Source organism: Pseudopodoces humilis, chromosome 5 (genome assembly GCF_049639895.1).
Source record: "Pseudopodoces humilis isolate 2021_Gansu_Grassland_sample_001 chromosome 5, ASM4963989v1, whole genome shotgun sequence".
Lineage (NCBI taxonomy): Eukaryota > Metazoa > Chordata > Aves > Passeriformes > Paridae > Pseudopodoces > Pseudopodoces humilis.
Window position 1 is genome coordinate 69,826,891 of NC_142204.1, and position 13,148 is coordinate 69,840,038.

Consider the following 13,148-nt stretch of genomic DNA (forward strand, 5'->3'; position numbering starts at 1 on the left):
AAGCAGCTCTCCTCAGTCTTTTCTTCCAGCTAGTTATTATACAGCGTGACTGGGAGAGAAAACAGAAGATGAAATTCAAGTAGATTAATTCCAAGGCCCTGTATATAGAAAAAAACTGCCAAATACACACTGAAAATGAGGGGTTCTAAATTAGTTTTTTTCCTGATTAGGAGAGACCTTGAAGTCACTGCAGATAGCTTTGTGAAAATACAGTTTTCACAGTGGTTGATAATAGGAGCAGTGAAAAAGCAAACATCATTTTAGGAGTAATTAGGAAGAGAGGTGGCAAGAGGAAGCAGCAGTGGGACATTAGGACACTGCACTCATGTGCAGCACATTCATGTCCTCAGCTCCCCACTTCCATAAGCTGCAGCTGCAGGACACCACTGGAAAAATTATTTTGTGATACAGGTGCTTTAGTTTTACTAAGGCCCAGTTTTACATCTGATGTTGGAAAACAAGAGCAAGTAACAGCTCTACTGCTCAGGCAAATTCCTACACTTAATCACCTAAAACAAGCATGTATTTATGATTGTGGAGATTGATTCTGTTGCCTAATTTCCCTTACACAATATGATTTTCTATTTACTGGGAATGCAAAGAGTGCCAGACCAGCAGGTTCCAATCAAGTTGGTTCTGAGACTAAAAAATCAGAAGATGAAAATTGCTGTGAACAAAGAAGGTGCAGATCTTTTAAACTTTAAGCATTAAACATCATCCTAAGTCTTCCAAAAAGGCGAATCCCTTACCCACCCTATCTTTTAAAGGTGAAATTACAAACAGGCAGCACTGGAACACTGTACCCAGGGAAGTGGTGGAGTCAAAAAATGCATGGATATGGCCCTTGAGGATATGGTTTAGTGGGGAATATGGTGGTGGCTGGGGGTAGAACTTGGTCATCTTAGACATCTTTTCCACCTTTAACGATTCCATGATGAAGAAAGACATTATATCTTACATATTATTATCCATTCCTACAGAGTATTTCACAGTGACTCCACATTTGCAAGTGTACCAAAACAGCACAGTGATTCTACCACAAATTCAGCTGTGCCACGTGCAAAAGTGGGCAAACCCACTCTGCTTTTGGCAGGACTTGGTGCCATTTCAGCTCTTCTTTCCACAGGGATCTGTTCCCAGAAGTGTTCAATGAATTCATAAATGACATGAAAACGGCTCAACAGTGAGATGACAACATCTGCTGATGATAGTAAAGTTATTCACAGTAGCAAAGGCAGTAAATAAGTAGGAAAAACCAAAAAGAAATGTGTGCAGATTACTCCCTGGACATTGTAACCCATAAATGAGTTTCAGGAGTGAAATTAATGAGGAATCTCAATGAAATTGTGAAGTAAGATGACTGGAGGTGGGGCAAGTAGTTCTACTTCATAAATGTAAGCCAGCAAGCTTTGAACTGACTCAACACTTGCAGCAGGCTGAGCTCTAGGAAATTATAGCTGTAATGGAAATAGTTATGTATGAATAACTTAAGTCTTTTCCAGTTCAAGAAGTGGATTTTAAATGGCATTCAGGTTCAAAAGTTAACAAAAGAATATGGTTCCTCACTGAACAAGCTGATGTGTTAGTTAAGCTGGGGAACCACAGAGCTTTACACTTCCCAGCACTTCTCACTAACCAATTCCAAAAGACAAGTCCAGTAAACACTGCAAAGAAACCCTGAAACAGCCAGCTCAGTTAATCCATGCACTACAGATGTCTGGACAATGAAGGGTGTGCAGGAAGAGAATTCTACTCCCATTCTGTAGCTGTGTTCCTCAATAACCCTACTGTGGCCACTGCTGGAGACAAATCACTGCTCTAGGTCTGTGTATGACAAGAGCTGCTTTTCTCCTCACACCTTCACTACCTCTCTGCAAATTGTCAGACCTTTTTATTCTCCCCTGGACTTTCTGTGTTGTCTATCAGGGAAAACCATCAAAACTATGCTGGAAAAGAATATCCAAAATGCCCAGCAGGAGCAGCTGGAGGGGTGAAAGGCATCAGGTGCCTAAGCATAAAGTCTGTCATCTTGCAGATAATTCTGTTTGCATTAAAGTTGCAATGCAGCTTTGTTCCCCATAAAACACCCATCCAGCAAAGTGCAGAGGAATAGCTCCCTCCTTCTCAAAGGAAAATCAAGCCTAGGCAAAAAGGTCCATTCATTATTTGAGTTCCCTTTTCCACAAAGGTGACCTGAGCTTATTGCTCTTTCCCTGAATTCCCCCTACAATTTCCACTCCTACTAGAAGGAAAAACTCCCTTTGAAAAATCCCAACCTGAAAAATTACCTGGATTTCCAAGCAACAAGATGAAAGTCTGACCTATTCCAGGAAACAGTCCTAATCCATTTAACAAAAGTAAAGGGTATTTTAATGACACTTTTAGATTACCACACTGTAACTTGACTCTTGATACAATTGATGGTATAAAAATAGGAAAATATTAACCACTGTATCAAAATAATCTTTGAAATAATTACCATATCACTCTATCCCATTTTTTTTCCTCTCCAAAAAACACCAAGTTACTCCAACATGGAGCAAAACAAATCTTCTGCCACAGAAAAAGAATGAGAAAGAAAATTCTACTTTTCTGAGTGCATACAGCACTAGTTCTTACTAGTCAAACCTACAGAACCAATTACTATGTCAACAAGAACTGAACCATGGTAAGAGATTAAAATTATTGAACAAATCACTACCTCTAACCATCTATTCCCTTCAGTCCTGTAAAACTTCCTGGGGATAAAGACTATTAAAACATAACCTATATAAAAAACATCAGAAATCAATTTTGCCTGGTTACTGTATTTTCTTTTACACAGCGCAGCTGCCTAAATTTAGCATGGATGTTTTTATTTCCCTTACAAACTATGTTAACAAACTCCATGGGGCTCTTCACTACCCCTGATACTGAACCACAGGCTTGCAGATGAAGGCTGGGAAAACTGGCAGGGTCAAATGTCCAAGCTGGGACGAGGAGGATGAATAAGGGGGCAGTACCAGTAATCAAGTTCAACTCCACTTAGCTCTGGAAGCTCTGGAATAAGAATGGAATATGGAGAAACAAGCACAGATGGATTAATTTTATATACAAATATATCTAACTGCACACTTGAAGTTCCTGAAAGGTTTGCCACCTGGGCTAAATCAGCTTTCCAGTCTGAACTATGCATGGAAAAGATGGATTCCTTTCCACAGGCACCTTTTTAGAGAGAAGTCATCCCCTTCAAGGGGGTCTGGAATAGGAACTGTCAGGAAGCTGTTCACCCTACCTGCTGTTCACCTCTGGCTTCAGCAGCACCTGGACATTTAAGCTTCATGAGAAAAACCTCACCCACAGCATTTGAGGTCAAACAGAAAAATGGAGGTATTTGTATGTGTTTGGGATGTTTTGTACGAGCATCCAAGCTGAAATTCCTCTGTGTACACACCTGGGAATCCTGCATTACTGTACCTGATTGCTACTACATTAGGCTTCCACAAATACACTCATGTGCTCTTTCACAAGTAACCACTTCCACCTTTGAGAGTTATCTATGCTGCTTGGAAAGATCAAGGATCTGGATCCACACACACCAACTACCTTCACTCTGCTTGCAGTGTCTCAACTCTGTATCCTCCTCACTGTGCTTGGTGCTGACATTTTGCCAGCACACTCCTTCCACATGTGAAAACAGCATTTGCCTGAAAAACCCACTTTCCTCAGCTTCATACTGAAAGGAATTAACAGGCTGAAGAACTACTTCAGAAAGAAAACCATTTTGGCATTTAAGATGTGGTGAAAACCAACCAATGAACAGGAAATCAAGTATTAGAGTGGAACACTGCAGCTGTACTCAGTTGGTACCTGCAAATACTTGCTGCTGAAGTTAGGCAATGTCTGTAAAAGGTGAGAATCATTACTGGCTAGATTCTATTTGTATTCCCTCAGATGACAGCGCTGCCGCCACACAATTCTTACTTCTTGGACCCACCATATCTAAAAAACAATGATCTTCTTGTGCTGTGGAAGGGATAGAATGTGAAATCCCATCCACATCCCAACAGAATCCCACAAACATTTTGGCAGGAAAAATTTATTATGTAAAGCCCAGATGGCATCCCAAATATTTCTACTTCAAAATTTAGGACTTTTTTATTTTTTTTTTCCCCTTAAAATAAATTACACAAAGCATCACGCCTAAAATTAACTGCACAAGAGCATCAGGCAAGGTAACCAGACTTAACTGAGCAGTTATTTGGACTATGGGAAGAATGGGAATGTGGTTTTTCTCCATTTAACTCCATTGTCAGAAATGAATAACATTTTTCTATTCAACTATATTTGAATGACTGGCAGAGAAGGAAGATATAATGAGCAAATATATCCAGTAATATATAATACTTGGAGAAAAACTTTTCCAGTTGTCTGAAGTCTAACACCTTTGCCATCAACTTCTGAAGCAACGTTTTAAACTTTCAGAACCACGAAATTTGCCAGTTTTTGCTATTCTAACAGGCTTCTTTGGCTTAATATTTGTTTTTTCTCACTGTGCAATTTCAGCTCTGAATCTGGGAATATGTGACTTCAAAAAGGTTTTAGCTGTTGCTTCACTGAAGCAGCTAAACCTGATTATCAGTTTGGTTCAGCATGGACTTAGTCACTGCCCACCCTTTAAGCTCTGGGATCAACCCTTGATTCCGACTGTCATTTTGCAGTGAGCCCACTCCTAGATTCCTTTTATATCTATCCTTCACTGAATGCCAAAGAAATCTCAGTGTACTTGGCATGAAGGCTGCACTTCCTATATTTATGCTCCAACTAATGTATGCTCCATTTTAGTCCTTCCCAGCTTAAAATCATCCAAGGGAAGACGGCATAAAGTGCAAAACAGTCCAAACTGTTTTACTAATACAAAATACTGATCACCCACACCGCCTTTCCATCACCACCTTTCTCGTGCATTTTCCATTTAAATCCACGCAAGATATTAACCCAGAAGGAACCATGGTCATTTCTGTATAGCATACAGTCATAGCAGGCTTGTTGCTCCACCTCAAACTTCCAGAAAATAAACCATTACTTTTTAATTGTACTACCTTAACTTTGCTGGCAGAAGCACGTTTGATTCTTCAAGACGGAAGAAAGTGAAACGCTCTCTCCAGGCAAGAATTCCTTATATCTGGCACGCTAACACTTCATCCTTTTTAATTATTCCACAGGTAGTTGCCTTGGAAACTGCCAAGTAGCTCTTGGATTTGAGGGACCCAGCATGAGACAGTAACAAGCCTTTGAAGCCTCGGCATTCGGATCCAGCAGCAGCAGCAGCAGCAGGACGCGGAACAGTCACAGAAAACCTGGAAGAGACGGTTAAAATTAACAGGCATTAATTACATGGCTCAGTTCTTCAAATACAGAATACAAGGAATGCTGATAGTCCCTGAACAGTGATAAAAACCACATTTTAGAGGCATCTGCTCCTGCAGCTCCCCAGCACAGCCCCGGATTTCACCTTCGGAGGACGGCACTGAAATGGAGATGCCGGCGGAGCTCCCGAGCTCAGCCCTCAAGATCCAAAAAGAACTCGAGATTTTTTTTTTTTCCCCCTCAGCTTCCAGTGAGACCTTCCTGAGTGTCTGGTCCAACTGCCTGAAACTCAGTGCTATTGTTTTGCTTTGAATAAAAATAGAGTAACTATAAATAGCTGCCATCGCAAATGCTGATTCACTGTATTCCGTATCATACAGCAAATTGCTCCCAACTTCACTCAGCCTGAAAAACTAGGAAAATGCTATTTACTTAAAACACAGCTAAGAAGCCTAGCAAAGCATCCAATTCTGCATTCATGTCACTGGTCCAAAAGTACAGAATATTTTCTTTTTCCCTTTCTGATTTCTCATCATTTCAAAAGCTGATTTACACTTAAATATATAAATAAGACCACCAAAAATCAAACCAAAGCAAAACCTTATTATGCTTTCTATTACTAGTCAAAACTGTAAACTTCAATTTTTCAAAAATCTTTTCTGTTTCCCCATTTTCACTTTTTAAACGAAGAACTGGTTAACATAAGCCTTAAAAAAAATAATTTTCATTAAAACTACACATGATGGAAATGGTCACTCCTGCACTCAGAAGCTTCCCTCTCTTTGCTGATATGATTACGTCCAAGTCAGTGATTTCTTGAGACCTCACTTGTATGTAAGTGCTTGGATTTGTGGTATCACAAATTACCTGGCAGCACCTCAAGAGTAAGATGTGTATTTTCTTCCACTCTTCCATGATGAGACACCCAAAAGACACAAGTGCACATTTGTTAATTTCAGAGCTGAGTTTTACTAGAACCAGCTAGATTAAATATACATTTATTGCAGAGAAAAAAATTACAGTGCAGTAAAAGAAATAAAACTGTTTCTGTACGATCTCCCCAGAGCTCACTTCGCCCGTCCAGGGCAGGTCCTTCTCTCTTTCTTACTTTCTTTAATCACTTCCTTGATTAAAAATTAGAATCTGAAACCTGTGGATGCTAACTATGAAGCAGGGAGCACAGTGCCTGTGGAACAGCAGGCCACATAACTTTCTCAGTCTCGCCTGAGAAAAGTGGCCTGGGAAATCATACAGAGGAATCAAAACAATCCTCAGAGATAGAAGACAGCCTTGCAGGTGCTGTTTGTCAGTTCCTTGTTTTCTTGCAAGAGAAGGTCGAGGGGTTGGTGTACCCCACTGACCAGTGATGGTGATGTGTTAATTCACTAACCAATAAGAGTTTTACCTTTCTGTACTTTCACGTATCAGTCTATAAAAGAAGATCTGAGGTAATAAACCTGAAGAAAAAGAACTCTCCTGTCCAACTCACAAGTGAGTCTGTGTCGTTCTTCTCGCCGTTCCCAATAGATTGACAGAAACCATTTTCTTTCTCTCTGTCACTGAACTCCACCAAAGACTAAGCAAATCCTGGTGGGTTCCTTTCTTACTTTTTTTCCTTTCTTACTTCTCTCTCCATATCCCTTTAAGTCACCTAATTTTCCCATTTACAAACATTTATAAACAAGGTTTCTGAAAAATGACGTGACAAAACCAGGCATTTTATCTCCCTCATTTCCAGCAGTTCCAGACGTGAGACCTGCTTAATCCTTTCTGGATTCAATTTAGGATGAACACGAGTTTTGCCAATTCCCTCATCCCACCATCCCAGGGCACACTTGCCATGCAGCCATCCACCTCCACACCCTGGGAGGGGAAATTTGCCTCCTTTTCAACACATCAGGTTTGTTTTGTTAAGCATCTTTAGGGGATTTTTTCCATGCAAAAGTGGCATTCTAAAACACTGTGGAATTTTCAGAGCATTTTCTCTGTTGCTCTCTTTCTAATTGCAGCTGCAACATCCTGCATATCCTGCTAGTGCAGGAGAAAACATCTCCTTTGCCCCAGTTCCCTCAAGTGCCTCTGACAAACCAAGTCTCCAAAACCTCAAAATGACCCTTTTATCACAGATGGTTTTTTCCTCTGAGGAAAGGTGGATTTTTCATCCCTGACTCAGATAACACCACTCTCAAGCACATCCTCACTCTGCACTCATGATCCCATTTTGTTTTTTTCTCACAGGGCAGACAGATGAATTTATCTACAGTGTTCACTCAGACCAAATCTGGTGCTTGACCAATTTCCCAGTGTTAGTCCTTTCAACCCACTGAGATGTTTTGAAAACCAGGGCATGCAGCTCTCAACAGGCAGCAATGCCTGTCATTTTCATTTGCCTTATTATCAGAGCAGTATCACCCTGACATTAAGTCAAAAGTTGTGTTGCAAGTCTTCTTCCAATTTGATTTAAATCCTACACCTTTCTAAATGAATGTCTCAACAAGCTGATTTCTGAAGTCTTCACCTATAGGAGGTGACGAAACAACTGCATTTCTTCCCTATCCCCATCATCTCAGACTAAATAAATAACTTTAAAGACTGTAAGAGAGTTCTTGCTAGCTTTTTTCCCTTTTTAAAATATGTATTTTGGAAACCTCAATACAATGTATTTATGTTAAATGCTCATTTTAACACCTACTCTTCAGACATTCTGTTTCTGTGAATGGCCCCACCTGTGCAGCCATTTATCTCTGCCATGTTCCTCCTGCTCAAACTTCTCAATCCCAGTTTAATCTCTGCCTGTCTGGTGATATGACTGGATTCCTGGGCTCTTAGACTTCCTCTCTTCTTCATATAAAGGTTATGCATGGGAGCCACGGGATGAACTCAATGAAAGACTTGGATTTCTTTTGTTTTCTGTAACATTCATCCATCTCAGGTGCTACAAACACACCTGGATCAACAGGGAGCTCCACCAGCCCAGTTTCTGACCAACCCTTTGAAGAAAGGGATGTCACACTTTGCAGTTCTCTTCCACACTCGTGTGGAAGAGTGCTACTGACTCTACAAAATACAAATAAAACCTTCTGTCTCAGCCTTCAAAGGACACAGGTTTTTGCTCATTTCCAGCCTCCTGGCCTAGGGCTCTGCCTCAAGGTTCACATTTGGCCTCTACCACCCCTGCTCTGGGACCCTGAGTGACTGAGTGACGGAGGAGCTCTGCTCCCTCCTTCAGAACGAGCATCATTGAACACTGAAAGTACTGTAAACTCCAGAGCTCTGTGTCATTAGTAAAATACATAAAACACAGGACTCGTGAACAGTAAAACTAAAAGCAAGATGAATAAAAGACCTTTAAGTAACTCCCCTGGTCCAGTGTGGGCTTTTTTTTTCAAACTTGTTTCAAACTAATTTCACAAATCCATATGCATCCCTGAAATAAGTCTTTCTTTCCCTGCTTGAACACTTCTAGACACTGGTTTTCTCCTCCTCAGTCTCCATTCCTGCCAAAGGCTCCTTTCTGACCAGTCTCTATCCCATTCTCCAAAAAGCTGCTTCCCAAAAATACCCTCAGATACTCTCAGGGAATGCTCCATCTCCCTCCTACCAGAGACTTGCAACTGATGGCAAGCACAGCACAATAAGGAACTTCTCCTTATGTCAGAAGAGACATGAGAAATTCAAATACCACTCATGATGCATCCCACACTGGAGTTTCCAAAAAGGCCCAAAAGGTCAGCTTGCCAGAACTGTAATTAACGAGATCCAAATTCTTATTTCCCCTTTTTTCTCTGCAGAATTTCTTGTTTGGTTTGTGTCAGGTACATTTTAGCCACAACTTCTTTGTGGAAAATTCTTTGCCCTGTTCTTGGTTTCAACCACTGCTCAATGAATAGATGACCATTAGTTTAAGTTTTTGGTTTTTCTAGTTGTATTTTTTTTTTCATTCTTCAGAACTTGCTATGCATAGAAGTGATACACAACCACAACCACCTTTTTTAGCCAACTATAAAATTGATGTTTCCTTGATAACTGTACTTTTATATCTGCACAAGGCACCCAAGACAGCTTGAACCAAGTACAAAAGTTAATTTTTATTCAATGTTTTGAATACTATATACAGACATACATTATATATATATATATATATGTATGTATGTATGTATGTATGTATACAGGTAGTAAGTCATAGATACAATAGCAGATTGGAACTGCATTGAGACTCCCACTGCCATCTTTGGAAAACTCTGAAGCCACTGCATTAAGGTTCCAGAAGCAATTAATCATTTAAAATTCTTTCTTAAAAAAGCAAACCAAAAAAAACCAAACAGCTTCTATTTCAGTATTTTTTACTGATCTTTTCTTCTAATAGCTATTATTTTCCACCTGAAAATAAGTTAAATGGTATTTTAGCAAATAGTGTCAATCTTGGGTATCTATTTTTTTAAAAAGCTTGTCAACAATTTTTTATGTTTTACTATTTGATGCATAATATGGAGAAAATAAAGAGCAATCTTCTGAAAACTTTGATGGCTGGCAAGAATCCCATCTTTTCACCAAAAAAAAAAAAAAATGGTTCTATGTTGTAAAGAAAATTATTTACTATTTGCTGTGATGGGTTTTTAATATTTACTTGCAAATGCTTGGTAAATAAAAAGGCACCTTTCTCTTAAATTATTTTGAAGTATAATTAACTAAAGCAGACCACAAAGTCTTCTTTAAATTATTCCACCTCCAGTGAAGATCAGCACAGCCTGGCTGCTTTACAGCTTTACCAGGGTAATAAGCATCTGCACAATGAATACTGAAAAGAAAACTAAAAAAAATAAAAAAACCAAAACCAACAACAACATAAACAAACCAGAAAATGCACCCTTTGCTGTTTTCAATAAAAACCTTAAGTAAGAAATGAGAAGTATGGGAATTTCCCCTATAAAAACTGCAAGTTGCTAGAAAAATTTCAGCCAAGCAAGTTTTTCCACAGATTCAACTAAAAGATTTTACAAAACAGAGGTAAAAAGAATAATCAGAATACAACTCACTGCCTGGGGACAGGACTGCTCAGGATCAGATGCCAATGAGAAATGAAGTATAAGGGGAAGTAAAACAGGTAAGAAAGGTATCAAAATTTAGAGGCTCAACAGTAGCAACAAAAATGCCTGAAGAAGGGAATCACAGAATTATTTAGGTTGGAAAAAAAAGTCCAAGTCCAACCATGAACCCAACACAGCCAAGGTACAGCAGTAGAACATCCTTGGGACAAGGGTGGCCACACAACTTTGAGAAGCTTTCAATTAAGGCAGTTTAAAAGATGTTTTTGAATTGAATGTACACTTGGTCAGATCTCAAAGGAAAGGGTTTCCAGCTAGGTGGAACAGCTCTGATGACCTGGGCTGTCAGGAGCTCCTGAAAAAAAACAGAAGGGGAAAGAAGACTCCTCTGCAAAACAAGCTTGTACAGCTGAGTTCATCAGTTCCCATGGCTAAAATGAGATCTGTACCAGCTAAAACTTGTGAAGGTGAACTCTTCCTGAAATAATTCACAATCTGATTATCCAAAACCAAATCCATCTCAAAAGAAAACTGAATACTTTTCAGTCTTAAATACAAGAAAGTTTTGCTCTGTGCTACCAGAAGAGACATGGAATCACGGTGCTGAATAGTGACTTTGTGCTTCCACCATTCAGCACCGCTGCTTGAACAATACCGGAGTCTTTTGGCAAGAAAATACAGGACAATTTTATGTAACAACTTTCACTACAGTAAGAGTTACTGGTAAACTGAAATGAAAACAACAAAAATTATTTTGACAGTACTAAAAAAAACATCAGTCAACACTTTCAGCAGTATCTGGAAAAAAATCTTTTTCTATCTATGGAGAAAAACATCAGTATGTGATGCTCCAGGAGCTGGGTATGTTCTGAATTTCTGGTTCATAACTCTGTATAGTGTTTTGTGGTGATAGAGATTTTCCCTTGCCCAGACTGCACAATCCTCTGTTGCTGGGGTTGACTTGTCCTCAAATCTTCGTCTTTACAGCTTCAGCTCTTTCTTCTATCTCAGAAAACCTCCCCCTTCCCCAGACTACAAAGGAAGCACAGTAAACTAATACCATGTTAGTATGATGCACAGCTCAGATTTTTACAGTCTGAAGATGCTCTCCTCTTACTACAGAACACGATAAAGTATTAAAAGCACGAGAGCTGGCACAGAGATTTCTTAACAAATCCTCTACTAAGAGAAATAATCACTCAGCTGAGAGAACAGAATTTCTTAGTGTGAAGGTCACCTGGCTTAGCATTAAATACCGTTCAACATCTGCTTAAGATAGATATCAATCTGTGTCTTTAAGGAAGAGTTTATTTTTTGAAAAAATCTTTAATAAAAACAGTCATTATATACTGAGAATTTCCACATTCAACCTGCTAACACTCAGACTAATTTGCCTCATATAAGCCCTCCAGTAAATCCAAAGCCCTTTTCCCCTGTGTATTAGCTACCAATTACTACAACACAGATACTAAAAACTCAACAAAATTAATGGTAATACCTAGATAACACTTGAACAGCTTTTGCTACATCAAATAACTGTATTTTTTTTTTCATTCCAGCATTCTGATGCACGCCTGGTTGTGAAGTTCTGGTGTTTAACACCAGGAGGATGAACCCACAGACACCGCTGGCTGCTGAGCAACACAAACCTCCTCTACTGCCATCAGAAAATCAGAAAAGGGCCAAGAACCAACATCATTCCCCCAGGAAGAGGCCAAGAACCAACAGCTGAAAGCAACTCTATGGCTTCACCACCTGCTGCTGAAGCCACCTGTACCCATTTCTTGCACCTGACTGTTCATTCCTGTTCATGCAGCTGCGCCATGAACTACATCTAGGTACTGACCCTGGAGAAATCTGATTTTGCTGCTTTTGGGGCTGGTTCTGCAGTGGGCTCACCCACGGCTGCAGGATCACCAGGCCAGGACCAGGGGCCAGCTGGCATCCAGGCAAAGACTGGGGGATGCTTCTTTCAGCAATTCTATCAGTTCATGCCAGCTTAAAATTCCCATGAAACCATGTAGAATTATACATATCCAAGTTAGAAATGCAGCAAAACACCAAAAAAATAGGAAAAAAAAAAAAAACAACATGAAAGCACAGACTGTTTGTCCCCTAGAACAAGTTACTAAGAGAGATGTTGAAATCCTCATTTCTAAGTAACTCCCAAATAAGCCAGCCTGCCCTTCTGCAAAGCATTTTCAGCAGATGCCTGTTAATATTTCAATTTTTCAGTCAAGCATAAGCTACTGAGCTCAAAACAGGGAGTAATAGTTACACGTAATGACCTGCAACACCCTAAATGTCAGACTAAATTACCCCACAGTTCCTTCTGCCTCCCATCTTTGAAACACAGATATATTTTAGTTCTATCCCTTGCTGTGTCAGATCAGCCCGCTTTAACAGTCTGAAACACAAGAGTCAAAAGTAATGATATCCCTGCTTGGAGCAAGTCCAGGGGTTGAATCTGATTTCTTCACGTAGAAACAAGCAGTTCTTAACATTTGATCGGAAATTCGTACCTCATTAGGAGGGAAGCAGCAGAACTCTCACCCATTCCTGGTTCCAAGCTGGTGGTGATGGAGGAGAAGGAAAAGGAGAAGGAAAAGGAGAAGGAAAAGGAGAAGGAAAAGGAGAAGGAAAAGGAGAAGGAAAAGGAGAAGGAAAAGGAGAAGGAAAAGGAGAAGGAAAAGGAGAAGGAAAAGGAGAAGGAAAAGGAGAAGGAAAAGGAGAAGGAAAAGGAGAAGGAAAAGG

At 39.8% G+C, this 13,148-nt stretch overlaps 1 protein-coding gene across 5 annotated transcripts in view; it reads right to left on the minus strand.

Moving 5' to 3' along the window:
* The window catches only part of LOC102104603 (endonuclease domain-containing 1 protein-like), a 158,513-nt gene that overhangs the window by 117,086 nt on the left and 28,279 nt on the right, over positions 1-13,148 (minus strand). For all 5 annotated transcript variants that reach the window (XM_014259711.2, XM_014259708.2, XM_014259707.2 and 2 more), the window contains exon 2: positions 5,082-5,339. The gene's annotated coding sequence lies outside the window, so the exon portion shown is untranslated. The remainder of the gene's footprint in view (positions 1-5,081; positions 5,340-13,148) is intronic.